The sequence below is a fragment of the Acinonyx jubatus genome, chromosome A3 (assembly GCF_027475565.1).
Source record: "Acinonyx jubatus isolate Ajub_Pintada_27869175 chromosome A3, VMU_Ajub_asm_v1.0, whole genome shotgun sequence".
Taxonomy (NCBI): domain Eukaryota; kingdom Metazoa; phylum Chordata; class Mammalia; order Carnivora; family Felidae; genus Acinonyx; species Acinonyx jubatus.
In genome coordinates, this window is record NC_069388.1 from 121,891,408 (window position 1) to 121,903,316 (window position 11,909).

The 11,909-nt window shown below is 44.4% G+C and overlaps 1 long non-coding RNA gene across 1 annotated transcript; it reads right to left on the bottom strand.

Annotated features, from left to right (window-relative positions):
- Window positions 1-1,832: 1,832 nt before the first annotated feature.
- LOC128311301 (uncharacterized) lies at window positions 1,833-11,627 on the bottom strand. The gene is made up of 2 exons (XR_008289653.1): window positions 2,725-11,627; window positions 1,833-2,230 (listed from the first exon to the last, which is right to left on the bottom strand). It is a non-coding gene; the product is annotated as an uncharacterized LOC128311301 (long non-coding RNA).
- Window positions 11,628-11,909: the final 282 nt, after the last annotated feature.

Below are 11,909 nucleotides of genomic sequence, written 5' to 3' on the forward strand. Positions count from 1 at the left end.
GGGCTAGCCTAGGGAGGTACCAGCCTAAACCCTTCCCCCTCACCTACCCCACACTCACCACCATAAAAGCCCTGAAACCCGAAACAGCATCCTCCTGGATAAGGTTTCAAAACTCCATTGAAAGATTACAGAAAGTTACAGACAGGCAGTTCAGGGAAAGGAAACCATAACAGCTCACTCTCAGGGTGCTTTTCAGAGCAGATATGGCATGGGCACTGACCAAAAGAACAGACTGTCTGAATCACGGGGGCAGGGGCAGGGAGGTCCCCTGGGGTGCTAGACACCCCTGTGGATACTGGATTATGGGGAGATCCAGGGGGTCCCAGTGGAGGGGATGAGTTGGTTGGGCCAGGTGTTGGGGAGCATTTGGGGGTTCAAGCATTGGCTATTTTAACATCCGGTTCTAACTGGCTGAATCAGCTTTACTAATGGGCACATAAAGACATTTTCAAACTCACCAGTAATCAAGGAAATGCAAATCAAAACAGCAATGAGATACCACTTTCTCAATTCACATTGCAGGGAGATGTATGCCCAGATTCCCATTCAAGAAGGGACTTGCTTCCTACCTTCAAGGTTCAGGTTTGGCCTCAGCTGTCATGGGCACAGTGGGAAAGAAAGGCCTGACCACTTCAGCCCAGCACATGACGCTGATGGGCAACATTCACTTCACAACTTCATACAGGGTCGGCCATGACTTGCCCAGGCTTCCCCAGGCCCACATCACAGCTCAGCCTCTCCCTCTACTCAATCTTACTCCTTCCTCCTTCCCTTATAGGTGTTGATCCCTAATAAATACCTTCTTACTCACCAAACTCCATCATGGAGCAAAAGGTACTCCATCATGGTGCCTGTTGCTGGAAAATCCAGCCTGCAAAACAAGGAAAGTCAATTCACACACTGTGCTAGTGATAGAATACGTTGGCAGAGCCACCTTAAAGAGAAATCTGACAATACTTAGTGCACATGCTCCCTCAACCTCAGCCCTCCTGTGCCTGCATGTCTACTCCAGAGAGGCTCACTGACCCATCCACATGGACAGGGGGCCAAGGGTGGCCAGTGCAAGACAGGTTAAGGGCAAGGGAGCTGTCACCAGGGAAATGGGTGTATAACTGTAGCAAACACCCAATGTTGGGATCCCATGCAACTGAATGTATTTGTATATAGCAACACGTGGAGTTCTCACACACAGCATTGGGTGAAAAACAGAAGCAGAACCTAAGGCAAGGATCTGAAGGTAACTAGTTTGTGTGGATGGTGATCACAGGAAGAACTCGTAGGTGACAAGGGAGGTGGGATGTGGAGAGGAAAGAGGGGAGGGAAGGGAAGAGTTGGTTCATGAGCAGGGCTCTTCTGTGGGCAGCTGGGCCTCCCTCCCACTGAGGATCTCAGGGGAAGAGCCTCGAGCAAGCCCAAGGTTGTAAGAAAGCTGGGTTTTATAACCTTCCTTGATTGACGACTGCTCCCAGGGGTGATGACCACCCGGCACTTGCAACCTGCCCCACTCCTACAACAGAGAAAGTTCCCCCAAAGTCCCAGGAGAATAAATAAACACTCAGTGACAAAAGGATACGGGGGACACTAGAAGCAAATGCTCCAGGAAAAAAACTGAGATTTATAGCACAACACCTTCTGCGAAGTAAAAGCACATCATGCAATTTAAACGGCTATCCATACGTCTAAATGAAATTGTGGAAGATGGTTTGGAAGTCCATGCATGAGATGCACGGAGTGCTGTTCTCATTATCTACTGTTCAGCCCATTGGTGAAGGAGGGATCCCCTGTACTAAATAGTATGAGTCCTGCACACACAACACCTGACACGGGACAGACAAGATGGACAGCAGTTTATTAATCATGTGTACTCACAGCCAGGGGGAAGACACTGCACATGACACAGGGCCATCCGGGGCTGCACTCGGGAGCACAGGGAACCCACAGAGTCTGTAGATAACATGCATTTATTAACTGAAGGGTGGGGTGCCCCTGGTCTCCAAGGGAGAATGTGATTGGCTTGTTTGAATAATTCCACAGGCTGGCTGGGAGGTGAAACCATTAGATGGAGAGCCAAATGGGGAGCAGCTGGTCCAGCTGGGAGGGGGACTAGCCAGGAGGAGAGACTTTCCCGCTGGGTGGGGACATGTCTGATAAGAGCAAGGTGGGGCTCTGTGAGACTCAGAGAAGTCAAGGCAGCACACAGCATTTCAGGCCTTGCAATACAAGCAGGTTCCTGCAGAGGGAGAGAATGGGACAGAGATGGAGGGAAAAAATAAAACGAAAGGCCTTTATGCCTGTGTGACATGAACTGGGGACATATGTATACTTCAATTCTGTAAACTTGAGGCCCTCAGAAATAAATAATATTATTAAAAACAACAACAAGGAGCAAGAAAGAATGGGGTTTGGACTGGGGGAAGGGATGGGCTAGGCTCTCAAATACAACAAGGCTACAGGCCAGGGGCCTGTGTTCTCAGCAGAACAGAAAATGCTATTTGTTACAAACTGTCCTGGGAATGATTGCCCACTGAGATAACAAGAATAGAGGCAAATAAAACTTCAAACAGAGTTTAATGGCTAAGCTTAGCCAGTTGGGTGGTAAGGCCGGCTGCTCTGTGTGTGAGCAGCGTGGAGTGAGTGGGCAGGTGGACTGAGGGGCTGCAACACGGCTCAAACTTGTTTTCTCTGTCACTCAGACACTTTCCCCAGGAGAAATGTTAGTGTTACCTTCTGGGGTCCACAGGGAGCACTGAGAAGACCTGGACACCTAATGAAATATAAGGAGGCAGGTTGTGATCACGAAGCTTCTAGACGCCAGGGCTTTTCAGAAACTTTGACAGGGACAGGCTGACATCAGCCACTGCAGATACCTCGGCCGGTCGGTAGCACCAACAAGGGGGTAACAAAAGGAGTGTGGATCATCACAGCACCATCTGAGATCCAGCAGGAAGCCAAGTTCAGTCTGCTGCACCCACAGATCTAGAGTCCCCAGATCAGATAGAAAAACCAACTTTTCTATCAAGGGAGCCCCGCCAACAAGAAATAAGTGGTCAATCAGGCTGAAGTGAAGGATTTTCATGGAGCCCATACCCAAACACGTGGGACGGTTTCCTCCCTCTTGCTGGCTGTGAGCAATGAGACAGACTTATGGTGAAGTGATTGTTTTTTAAGGACGTTAAGATGGTTCCCAGTGACATACTACCTCCACCCACAAAACAGACTCCATTATTCATTCATTCACTTGACATGTATATATAGCATACTCATTTGCCTATCTTATAATAGGGAAATGAAACAATATCATTCATGGTTCTTAGTGTAGAAGGAGGCGGGGGGAGCAGAGAGATCATAATAAAACAATGACCGCACATACATGCACACATACAGTTGTCACCAAGCCCAAAATCAGCAGAGAAATTTGATTCTGTGGGAGTCTGAAGGTGGGCCTCAGGGTCAGGAGCTCAGGGAGATGGAAGGAGAAGGAATACATTCTAGCACAGTCCCATTCTAGAATATGTAGGATCCCATAAAAGAGCTGTTCTGGATTGAGAGACACTCACATTCATATTCAGCCAGTAGGCATTCATTTATCACTGGCTCTGGATTGAGTCCATACCTGCAATGGTGATATGACTCTGAGCACACCAATCTTTCAGAGGATGCATAAACAGTCCTAACTCGGATGATCTGGTGCAAAGTTCAAAGTCACCCAGTGAAGGTGCTCTTAACTCCACCCAGGGGGGATTCAACTATACCCCAGAACCCCAAGACACTTCTCCCCCTAAGAGGTCCAGCCACACAGAAACACTGAATCTTGGAAAGGGCTCCAGGATAGAAAAGAGCCAGTTATCACCCAATTTCCCTGTGCTCCATATCTGTAGCAGCTGTAGGCCTGGTTCACAGCCTCAGGGATAAACTGCTAGCCAACTGCTCTTGGGCCATGGGCCCTGAGAGTCAGGGGGTATGTGTAGCAGGTCCTATCTCTTCCATTGAGGTGCCTCAGCCAAGCCACCACCACTTGAACTTCACTCTGCCCAGCCCAGCTCAAAGGGCATTATGAGGTTCCGATGAGGAAATAGGAAAACAAATTCTTTGTTAAATGCAAAGTTCACACACACCTGAATGGTTAGAAGCAGCCATACAAAGCCAGAAACCCTAAGGACACAATAGGTGGGAAAATGGCTAAGGAAACATAGGCATTCTTCTCTACCTAATGCCACCCTACTCTGTCCCTGTCTCTATTCCAACACCCAGGCAGTTGACTGCTTCTAGCCAGGAGATAGTCCTGCTCAAGGTAATATGAAATAGTGCTTCCCCTCTGCTGACCTGGGGCACAGGAGAAATGGAGAGGCAGGAAAACAAGAATGGCCTGCTATGGGAGCCAAAGACTCATCTTAGTGAAGATTTCCAAATTTAATCTCTGACAAAAGGAAATGGTCAGGACCAGATGTGCACCTTGTTTGTGTAGATTGTTCCCTATCTTAATGGAGCAGAAGAGAAGCTTCAAACACTGAAGATGGAGGAGGAGAGGGGAGAGGAAGCTAAAAATACTAAAAAGAGGTCTGAATAGGTGAATCTCCTGCTAACTTGTCTCCTGTTCTTTATTATGGAACAAGGTTTATCCCCTATCCAGCCTTGAGTTAGACGGTCAAAAAATAAAAATACTTGAATCTCTCAATCTTAGGAGGAGACTTAAACAAGTGGAGGTGATGAGGTGCAGAGTACATTTGTATGGAGAAAAGACTGGCAGAGTATATGTCAAACCCTAGCAGTGTTCCATTTAGGGAGACAAACTTTCTAAATGACTGTGTGAAACTTTCTAAAATACCGAAATTTGGCATTTTGTGGCACTTTTTCTCAGAATAACAGTAGATTCTTCACATAAATGGAAACATAAAGTGCTATTTAAGTGTGGTCAAAATTGAAAGAAATTGAAGATGATACAAACAAAGAGAAAAGATATTCCATGCTCATGGGCTGGGAGAATAAATATAATTAAAATATTTATAGTACCCAAAGCAATCTACAGATTTAATGGAATCCCTATCAAAATACAAAAAGCATTTTTCACAGGGCTAGAACAATCTTAATATTTGTATGGAACCATGAAAGACCCAAAGCAATCTTGAAAAAAAGGAACAAAATTGGAAGTATCCCAATCTTAGATTTCAAGATAAACTACAAAGCTGTAGTAATCAAAACAGTATGGTACTGGCACATAAACAGACACATAGATCAATGGAACAGAACAGAGAGCCCCAAAATAAACCCACAATTACATGGCCAATTAATCTTTGACATTGGAGGCAAAACATGCAATGGGAAAAGATAGTCTCTTCAACAGATGATGTTGAGAAAACTAGAAAGTCACATGCAAAAAAACTGGACCACTCTCTTACACCATACACAAAAATAAACTCAAAATGGATTGAAGACCTAAATGTGAGACCTGAAACCATAAAAATCCTAGAAAACAACACAGGCAGTAATTTCTCTGACATCAGCCATAGCAACACCTTTCTAGATATGTTTCCTGAGGCAAGGGAAACAAAAGCAAAAATAAACTATTGGGACTACACCAAAATAAAAAACTTCTACACAGTAAAGGAAACAATCAACAAAACTAAAAGGCAACCTATTGAATGAGAGAAGATATTTGCAAATGACATATCCAATAAGGTGTTAGTATCCAAAATATATAAGGAACTTACACAACTCAACACCCCCAAACAAATTAATTCAATTAGAAATGGGCAGAAGACATGAACAGACATTTCTCCAAAGAAGACATACAGATGGCCAACAGACACATGTAAAGATGCTCAACATCACTAATCAGGAAAATACAAATCAAAACCACAAGAAACAACAAGTGTTGGTGAGGATGTGAAGAAGGAATCCTCATGCACTATGGTTAGGAATGCAAACTGGTGCAGCCACTGTGGAAAACAGTGTGGAGCTTCCTCAAAAAATTAAAAGTAGAACTACCATATGATCCAGTAATTCCTTTACTGGGTATTTACCCAAAGAATATTAAATCACTCATTTGAAAAGATATACACACCCCCATGTTTACTGCAGCATTATTTATAATAGCCAAGATATGAACGCAGCCCAAGTGTCTATTGATAGATGAATGGATAAACATGATGTGGTGGGGCACCTAGGTGTCTCCATAGGTTGAACATCCAACTTTTTAAAAATTTATTTACAGGATTCTTTTTATTTTATTTATTTATTTGCTTTAATATAATTTATTATCAAGTTAGCTAACATACAGTGTATACGGTGTGCTCTTGGCTCCAGGAGTAGATTCCCATGATTCATCACTTACATACAACACCCAGTGCTCATCCCAACAAGTGCCCTCCTCAATGCCCATCACCCATTTTCCCCTCTCCCCTGCACCCCCTTCAACTCTCAGTTTGTTCTCTGTATTTGAGTATCTCTTATGGTTTGCCTCCCTCTCTGTTTAAAGCTATTTTTTCCCCTTTCCTTCCCCCATGGTCTTCTGTTAAGTTTCTCAAATTTCACATATGAGTGGAAACATATATCTGTCTTTCTCTGACTCATTTATTTCACTTAGCATAATACCCTCCATTTCCATCCACATTGTTGCAAATGGCAAGATTTCATTCTTTCTCATTGCCAAGTAGTATTCCATTGTATATACAAACCACATCTTCTTTATCCACTCATCAGTTGATGGACATTTAGGCTCTTTCCATAATTTGGCTATTGTTGAAAGCATTGCAATAAACATTGGGGTACATGGGCCCCTATGAACCAGCACTCCTGTATCCCTTGGGTAAATTCCTACCGGTGCTATTGCTGGGTCATAGGGTAGATCTATTTTTAATTTTTTTAAGAACCTCCACACTGTTTTCAAGAGTGGCTGCACCATTTTGCATTCCCACCAACAGTGCAAGAGGGTTCCCATTTCTCCACATCCTCTCCAGCATCTATAGTCTCCTGATTTGTTCATTTTAGCCACTCTTACCAGTGTGAGGTGGTATCTCAATGTTGTTTTGATTTGTATTTCCCTGATGATAAGTGATGTTGAGCATCTTTTCATGTGTCTGTTGGCCATCTGGACATCTTTGGAAAAGTGTCTATTCATGTCTTTTGCCCATTTCTTCACTGGATTATTTGTTTTTTCGGTGTTGAGTTTGGTAAGTTCTTTATAGATTTTGGATACTCTTTATCCAATATGTCATTTGCAAATATCTTCCCCCATTCCATCAGTCACCTGTTAATTTTGTTGATTATTTCCTTTGCTGTGCTGAGCTCTTTATCTTGAGGGGTCCCAACAGTTCATTTTTGCCTTTACTTCCCTTGCCTTTGGAGACATATTGAGTAAGAAGTTGCTGCGGCTAAGGTCAAAGAGGTTGTTGCCTATTTTCTCCTCTAGGGTTTTGATGGTTTCCTGTCTCACATTTAGGTCTTTCATCCATTTTGAGTTCATTTTTGTATATGGTGTAAGAAAGTGGTTCAGTTTCATTCTTCTGCATGTTTCTGTCCAGTTCTCCCAGCACAATTTGCTGAAGAGACTGTCTTTTGTCCATTGGATACTCTTTCCTCCTTTGTCAAAGATTAGTTGGCCATACATTTGTGGGTCCAATTCTGGGGTCTTTATTCTATTCCATTGGTCTATGTGACTGTTTTTGTGCCAATACCATACTATCTTGATGATTACAGCTTTGTAGTAGAGGCTAAAGTCTGGGATTGTGATGCCTCTCACTTTGGTTTTCTTTTTCAACATTACTTTGGCTATTCGAGCTCTTTTGTGGTTCCATACAAATTTTAGGATTGTTTGTTCTAGCTCTAGGAGGAATGCCAGTGTAATTTTGATTGGGATTGCATTGAATGTGTAGTTTGCTTTGGGTAGTATTGACATTTTAACAATATTTATTCTTCCAATCCATGAGAATGGAATGTTTTTCTATTTATTTATGTCTTCTTCAATTTCTTTCATAAGTTTTCTATAGTTTTCAGCATACAGATCTTTTACATCTTTGGTTAGGTTTATTCCTACATATTTTATGGTTCTTGGTAAATGGGATTGATTGTAAATGGGATCAATTTCTTGATTTCTCTTTCTGTTGCTTCATCATTGGTGTATAGAAATTAAACCGATTTCTGTACATTAATTTTGTATCCTGTGACTTTGCTAATTCATGTATCAGTTCTAGCAGCTTTTAGACATAGTCTTTCGGGTTTTCTATGTAGAGTATCGTGTCCTCTGCGAGGAATGAAAGTTTTACTTCTTCTTTGCCAATTTGTAGAGCATCTGACTTTTTACTTCAGGTCAGGTCATGATCCTAGAGTTGTGGGATTGAGCCCTGTGTCGAGCTCTGTACTGAGCATGGAGCCTACTTGAGATTCTCTCTTCTCTCTGTCTCTCTCTCTCTTCCTCTGCTCCTCTTCCCCACTCGAGCTTGCTCACTCTCAAGGGGATATTAGCCATAAAAAATGAAATCTTGTCATTTGCAATAACATGAATGTATCTAGAGAGTATAATTCTAAGCAAAATAAGTTAGAGAAAGACAAATACCATATGATTTCACTCATGTGGAATTAGGAAACAAAACAAATGAACAAAGAAAAAAAGAGACAAACCAAAAAACAGACTCTTTTTTTAAATGTTCATCTATTTTTGAGAGAGAGACAGAGTGTAAGTGGGGGAGGGGCCGAGAGAAGGGGAGACACAGAATCTGAAGCAGGTGCCAGCCTCTGAGCTGTCAGCACAGAGCCTGATGCGGGGCTGGAACTCACAATGTGTGAGATCATGACTTGCACTGAAGCCAGATGCTTAACCGACTGAGCCACCCAGGTGACTCTTAAGTATACTCTTAACTGTAGAGGACAGAGGGTTACCAGAGGGGAGGTAGGTGGAGGATGGGTCAACTAGGTGATGGGGATTCAAAGTACACTTAACATGATAAGCACTGAGTAATGTATAGAACTGTGGAATCACTATATTGTACACCTGAAACTAATATAACACTGTATGTTAACTACGCTGGAATTAAAATGAAAAAAACTAAAGTGTGATGAAAGCCATTTGCTTTGGTCACTACAAACAGGCATGGAGGTGTGCATGGGGTATCTCTGAGAAGACAGTAGACATGTGCAGGAGCTGGCACTGGGCACACTCAGAAGTCTTCCAAGCCGAGCAAAAGAAATAGAAAGGCAATCAATCACCAAAGAGGCAGATAAACAGAACGAGAAGTACAAGAGGGACTCATGATGGCAGGTCCCTAATACTGAATGATATCAATTAATGTGACACTATTGTTTTAAACTAGAAAGCCCTGTTCACCTGAAAAATGTTGCTGTTGTCATCACTAGTGGGGATGGGGAAGGAGCCCTCTCAAGGTCCAGGCATACAAAAGGGACAGAAACTCCGTCAGGTTTATAAAAGAACTGAACTGCTGCCCCAAATCAGGGAAATGGGAAATGGCAGCAACTGTCATAAATACCAAAGAGCTAGAAGAACCTTACAGATCATTCTAATCCAGTCTCCTCATTTCCCAGGGAGGAATCAGGGACTTGGAGAAGCTTGGGCAAGTGCTGTGGTCACACGGCAAGCCCTGCTAGAGCCAGGACCAGGATCTCGGTGGCACAGAGCTCACTGGCTCACACCTGTCATGGCTGGGGTGTGCCAGCCCCGCCAGCCACGCAGCCCTGCTGTGCTGTGAGCACGCCTCCTTCAAAAGTCAGAGAGGCAGACCTGGATCCCAGGTAGCAAAAGCCCTTCTCACCCAGATTCTGAAGACAGGGCTGGACTCTCAGGAGACAGAACAGGGACAGAACTCCTTGCTTGAGGCTCAAACATGAGCTGGCATCTTCCTCTGGCCACAGGGTGAGGGTGTGTGTGAAGACAAGTGAGTGGACACTCCCGGATGCTTTTGTCATGCTAGCATCACATTCACTAGCACCTGGGCTCGGTCATGTAGCCCTTCACCCCAACCGCCCCTAGGCAGCCCCACAGCTCTAGTGGGTTTCCTCCCCAGAACGTGGGTGTGGGAAAGAATTACGGAACCATGGGTAGAGGTGTGGGTGGAGTGAGGCAGAAAGGAAAGGTGGGGGAAAGTCTGGTTTATACAGATCCTACAGCAGGTTTGGATCCTTGCTCACCACTCAGGTGTGAAATTCACCTGTTTTTCTATGATTTCATGTTTGAATCCCACTGCACAGGGGCGGCAGAAGCTTGGTCTCAAGCTCCTATTTTCTCCAGGACTGTGTATTCCAGGAAGCCCACTTAGGGCTAGGGGATGGGGTGGAAGGTCACTTAGAGGCCACGCAGACATCCTCCCTGCTGGTCATCAGGTTTCAGTCCACACAAGTGCTCAGCAGGACCCCTCATTCCAGGCAGAAATCCTTTAGATCTGACTATTCCATTAGCTTTGTTGTGCTGCCCATGAAGGCACAGGACTCATTTTATGCCCTGTTGGAGCAGGAGAGTCTTCCCAGATGGAATTGCCAACAGGTAGAGCACAGAACTCTCTATCAACCTTCCCTCACCCAGGAGGGCCCTTCCTAAAAAGGACAGGAGTGGTCATCTCTGCTCTTATTGAGGCTGTCCATCTCATCTAATCTTCATACAGAGGCCTTGCTTCTCCCTTAACAGTATCAGCTTCTCAGGAGACCTAGGTGGCTGAGTCCGTTAAATGTCTGGCTCTTGATTTCAGCTCAGGTCATGATCTCACAGCTTGTGAGTTTGAGCCTCTCATCAGCTCTATGCTGACAGAAAGGATCCTGCTTGGAATTCTCGCTCTCTCCCTCTCTGCCCCTTTCCAGCTCATGCTCTCTCTCTCTCTCTCTCTTTCAAAATAAATAAATAAACTTAAAAAAAAAAAAAGAGTATCAGCTTCTCGGGGTGCCCGGGTGGCTCAGTCGGTTAAGTGTCCAACTCTTGATTTCAGCTCAGATCATGATGTCAGTTCGTGTTGGGCTCTGCACTGACAGTGTGGAACCTGCTTGGGATTCTCTCTCCCTCTCTGCCCCTCCCCCACTTGCACACACCCTGTCTCTAATATATAAATAAACTTAAAAAAAGAGCATCAGCTTCTGGAAGCATATGTGAAGACAAGCCTTCCCCTTCTCTGTTTCCTGCTTTTCCCATGCCTTTCCTGAGGCACTGAGCACAGCACAGCCTAGTTGTTTAAATTGGCTGAGTGGGGAGGGAACGGCCAAATAGATAACTACAGGGAGAAAAAAAAACCACATAAGTCATAATGTTGCCATGTTATACATCCCATTCGTACGTATAGGATATGGATATGCAAGAAAATCCTTCATGTTTGCTGAATTTGTGTGTGGGATTATTACTGAAGAAGCTGAAAAGAAGTGGGAGAGATCAGGCACTTGGGCGAGATGGCATTAGATGTGAAATTCCTCTATTTCTGGTCTCTCCTCAGCAGTAGCGAAGCCCCAGTGTCATCTGGAGGCTGAGGGCAGGGAAAATCAGGCATCCACAGGAACGTGGCAGACACACCTTGCAGTGCTTCTGGCCAAAAGGGTGCCCCTCTGAGATGACAAGTTACAAAAAGATGTCCTATCCTCTGCACTGACACAGTCTAGGACCAGAGAGCAAGGCCTGGCAAGCAGAGGAGGGCTGCATTCCAGCCAGACAAGCCCCGCGCCCCACCCACGCCCCTTCCCCACCCTGGCCACACACTTTTAAGCCTCACACCAACCTCATGACTCTGAATGGGAGCCGGCTACTTTTCATTACAAAAAAAAAACCATGTTGTGTTTTAGGTAAGATTTCAAGGGAACCTGTTGGAGGGCATGGCTCTATACTTAATAATCATGGGTAGTTAAGAAATTCAAAATAGAAAACACCAAGGTAATCAGACATTAGCTGTCTGAGTACTTGGTTTATGTTGGTCTGTTGTTTTTGTTAA